The sequence below is a fragment of the Solenopsis invicta genome, chromosome 14 (genome assembly GCF_016802725.1).
Source record: "Solenopsis invicta isolate M01_SB chromosome 14, UNIL_Sinv_3.0, whole genome shotgun sequence".
Classification (NCBI taxonomy): domain Eukaryota; kingdom Metazoa; phylum Arthropoda; class Insecta; order Hymenoptera; family Formicidae; genus Solenopsis; species Solenopsis invicta.
The window spans coordinates 7,201,091-7,206,250 of NC_052677.1; the positions used below are offsets into that span (position 1 = coordinate 7,201,091).

At 31.5% G+C, this 5,160-nt stretch overlaps 1 long non-coding RNA gene across 1 annotated transcript; it reads left to right on the forward strand.

Moving 5' to 3' along the window:
* The first annotated feature begins 3,500 nt into the window (after nt 1-3,500).
* Nucleotides 3,501-4,847, forward strand: LOC120359532. Its single transcript, XR_005576310.1, has 2 exons — nt 3,501-4,004; nt 4,099-4,847. It is a non-coding gene; the product is annotated as an uncharacterized LOC120359532 (long non-coding RNA).
* Nucleotides 4,848-5,160: the final 313 nt, after the last annotated feature.

Below are 5,160 nucleotides of genomic sequence, written 5' to 3' on the forward strand. Positions count from 1 at the left end.
AAATAGCATTGAAGTAATTTGAACGTTGGTATTGTTATGCTTTACATACGTCAATGAGTTTGAAGTTTGCGTTGGCTGATCTAATGTAATTGGATTTGATAGGAAGAACCGTTAAAGTCATTAGATTTTAAGAATCATATATGTAATGTTAATAAAAAGAAATTATAACCGGAAGTCATTTTAAGCAGCAAAGCAAATGGATTAAGAATAAATAAATAATAATGTACGTCAATGATTATTTATTTTAATTAATTTCGTCTTTTACGTCATCGTCAGTATACATATAATATTGTCCTGCTTAAATAATTAGAAGCTATGTGAAATGTACATTAATAATAATTAAATATCTCTGTTTGAAACCATTTGAATAATGAACCTGCTAAACAGACTTTAAATATTTGATGAATTTGATTTTTCTTTCATTTATTACAAAAATGATTATGAAAAGTGTGAAAAGAAGTATGGAGATTTTCATATAAATTTACGAAGAATAAAAATTCAATTTTAAGGATTGGTGGCGGGAGTAACTTGAACAACACAAATAATTTCATTCTTATCTATACGCAGTTGCATAAAAAAAAAAAAAAAAAACAAGATGCAACTTCCGTTTAAACATTTTCATATACGTGTCACCATTCTCGGCAGTTATTTCGCCGAAAAGAAAATGTATATTTTCTTCAAAGAGTGATTTCATTCTCTAAAGCTGTAATTTGGTACAAGCAAAAAATAATTTTTTGAACTATTCTACTTGCACATAATATTTTCAAATTTACTGAATTTTCGGGTTGCCTAACATTTGTCATTAAAATACATTGACAATTGCAATCAATGACTGTTTTACAGTCAAAATTAAATAAACGATATTTTGCAAAAATAATAATTTCTCTATTCAGAACTCGTTTTTAATTTTCCAAAGTATTACGTACATATTTTGACATCGCCAAAAATATTTGACTAATTTTAGCAATCAAATTAAAAAGAACTCATTATTATTTTATTATTTCGATTATTATTATTATTTAGGGAGTTCTTATTTTAATATTCATTGTACTATACTGATTTGCCTTCGATGATCTTTTGCGTAATACGCGATTAGCGATACGTACGGGACAAATTCGTTCCAGCGCGGAAAAATCGAGCACACGAACAGGTACGTATAGCGTGCATATATAAGGAGTTATTATCTTTCAAGAGTATGTACATCGGAAAGATGTTTTATTATATATGGTTAGATAAAATAGTATAAAAATAAGTTTTAAGGGGTTAGGCCACAGTAGCGCACAAAGAAAACAACCTATCTTTGACAAGAATTTATAGACATATGAAATTTAAGAGAGAAAATTCAAATAAACCACTTTATTGCTTATTTTTTATTGTTAAAATATTGATAATATTTTTTTTATAATAAAAAATGGCGATGATACGTATTTGCTTGTAGAGGCCTTCTATTTTTACATCGTCACACAGGCGGAAAGATTTCTTCCATAATTTTGGACCTAGAATAAAAATCCTAAGATATTTTAAATCTAGATATGTTTTTCTATTGAAGTACATACAGAAATCTCTTTTTTTTGTTTTTTTTTTGCAAAAATGGTGCACAAATAAAAAAAATATTTTATTTTTTGAAGAAAAAATGACGAGAAAATTATTTAAAACAAAAAAAGTTTACAATAAAATTAAAATTCCGTATGTACTTCCGTAGAATATCGTTTTAGAACTGCAGTTAAAATTTGAAATAAATCGGTAAAGATTTGATCGAGTTATTCTTTCGTCCAATTTGAAAAACATGGTTTCAAGAAAAACGCGTTTAAAGTTTCAACTCATAGTGTTTAAATATAGGAATTTTTATTTATTTTTGGTCTGCAATGCTTAGACCATACATTTGACCTTCTAAAATTAAGTTTTCCTCCTCTTCTTCCTTTTCGAACAATTTCAAAGACAACCGAGCCTCTTTTGCAGCTGGAGTCAGCGATTGTTCCGCAGGTGCTATTTGTCGCTCGTCGGCCTACGTGCAGAAATTGTAACAATTGATTCCAATTGTGATATTCTACACTTCCATAATTCTCATAATATTAGTTAAGCCATCGTTATAGACATACACAGCAATATTGCTGGCCACGTCGAGGACATGTTTACCGCTAGACACAGATTTCTGAGCCAAATTCCAAACAGTTGCGTTGAAGTTCTCGTTACTATTCTGTGAATAGCCGCCTACACACCGATTTAACAGTTCATCATTTCTTAGTTCTTCATAAATTGGCTTAATTGAATCAAAAACTATTTGAGGAAGAGGTTGCTTATGCTGGTAATCTTCCAAGGCATTACTTGCCTTTGCTTTTTGCTATGTATACCAAGAATCTTTACCGGACTGACATTGGTGTGCTGCGGATTTTCCTTTGTCGACATCTTATGATCAAACATCGTCCAGATGTCATTCTTCATTTTTTCTATGGAATCTGTATTTTGACGAATAGCAAGTCCATATTATACAGATAATTCATCAATAAGTTTGCCTGTTAATTTATCTTTACCTCAGGGCTTTTACAAATTTTTTTCAAATTTTGAAGACAAGTTTCCATTCAGGAAAGTACTAAAATTTCTTTCTACTAGTTGATAATCAATCCCTTTATTATTTCTAAACGTACAAACGCATAACAGAGTCTGACTCGCCCAAGACGCTCAGCGCACGCTGGGAGGCGCCTCGGCGTAATCATCTTAATAAGCTATTACAAAGCTTTTCCTTATAAAACATTTTGTACGTTATTTTTAAATCCTTAAAATATTATTTAAGCAAAAAAAAGAAACTTTCAAATTTTTTAAAATTCTACTGTGGCCTAATCCCTTATTTCTGTCATTAAAATATTTAAAAATTTTAAAAAACAAATGTGAAGTGGTGGGAAAGTATAAAAAATAATAAAAAAATTTTTTTTGTGATTTGCAGTGATTTTTTAATTAGCGCTTGTCAAGAGCAAAGCGGACAATTAAAAACGCATTTGGAATTTTTGTTTCTAACTTGAGAATTTTAGAAAAGTAATTCAATCCAAGGAAGAAATTGCTCATAAAATTGTGCTTGTTATTTTGCACAATTATAATTATGTCATTTAATGAAAAAAAGTATTATCTACCATAATTTGTGAATCGGGAAAATAACGGTACTATTATTCCGGGGCAATGGCGCAATGAAAAAATTGGATCGCATTTTGCACGTATTGGTCAAGTTGGTTCAAACCGAACTGCTGACACTGCAAATGATCAGCTAGACAAATTGCGACAATATTTCATGAAAAACGGTGCAGTTGAGTAGCAATTTAATAATGTGTTGTACCCTGTACAACTACGACAATTACACGCATAGCAACAGGAAATTAAGATTCCTATTGTTATGCATACGCGTAGCGGACTCGAATTACGCAAGAAATATCGAAAGACGCTGATGGTCTGTCGGGCTTCCGCCTCGCAACACCATCGCGCTGCGCCAGCTAATGCTAATGCTAATCGCTTTCCGGTATTCGGATTTCGGCTAAGCGTGGGAGCTGCATGCCGCAAGAACACGATTGGCTGAACCAAACGACAAATTTCCGCATAAATATCGCGACAAAATCGGAAAGCGACGGAAGAGTTTAACAAACAGCTGTCCGGTGTGTTACTCGCCGTGCGTGACTTACACGTCGAGCTTGTAACACAATCTGGAGATAACAACCGACCTATATATACCGGGTCGTCCGGGAAAAGCAAGCGAACGAACGACATACATAATCATACTACAAGTGTAACGAGGGCAATACTGAAGGAAATACATTATCTTAACGTTGGAACAAGCAAGTGTTTTATCTTCGATCACCGAGCGGCCCTTCCTACGAGCCCTAACTCCTAAGGCGCCGAAAAGATCCCAATATACCTATCGACGTAACCGGAGCCATCACCGAGGCACAACAAATGTGTTGAGGCATTACATCATTAATATCCCTTCATAAGACATATAATATGTTATTGTTGGTTCGCAGGTAATTAAACTCTGATTGCTTTATGTCCATTTCTACTAATGTAAATTTTAATCTCGAATTAACTTTTTATCTTGTTTTTTCTTTGTTCTTTCAGAACTCTCTGACCGGCATTAGCATTTGACGCGTCAATAATTTGTTTTGGTATTATACTATTGACTGTATTACTTATATTGTGCTATGCTATCAATATAACATATAAGTGTATCCTACTACAATGCTTATAAATGCAACAGTACCTATTAGTTCACATTTCTAAAAACAACTGCAAATGTTATTCAATTCATTAACGAGAAAAAAAATCTATCAGTTAAGAGATAATATATTAAATAATTATATTTCGTGTTTTCGCCTGTTTTTATTATGTCTGATTGTTTCATACAGTTATAGAATTAGCGTCGGAAAATTTTCATCATAAACTGAAGAAAAAAAAAGAGTAAAGTTATGGATCGTTGCTTATTTTGTGCTATGGTGTCGGCTTTACCAAAAATTAGAACTTGAATAGATAGCTGTTGCGTAATATATGATTTAGAGATTTAAGATAAATGTAAATCTAGTCAGATTTTATTGCGCATATATATGTAAAATAAATAAACAGTTCTATTTTTTTATAGTTTATTTTTGTTCTTACAATTTCAAATATCACATGTCTACAATATATCTGCAGAACACCCACCTAGCACCATTATATCCTGAGTTACGCAATTGTGCTTAATTATACTCTTGTAACATACTTAGATTATTTCAACTTGCTTTCAGTATACAAAATTAAATACTTTCCGAATATGTATGATTGTATTTAAAGAAATTTATTTAACAAATAAAAACTAAAAGGATTTTATAGAATATTTTGCATAATGTATTCATGCCACACCGCCAAAAGCAAACGCATTTTCATAAAATAAAACAAAACAGTTTTTTTCTTTTTCAATTACACAAATAATGCACACAAGCTCTTGAGCATGCACAACTATATGACTATATCTTATGTAATAAGAGACAATGATTTAAATTTTTTATTTTAATCATTGTAAAAATATTGCAACAAGAACAAGTGTAAAAGACTAGTAATTACTTAAAACTAGTGATTAGTGACGGGTGAGTATCTTTTGGGCACGATTTGATTGATCACAAGTCACTCACAGCACTTCAACAATGG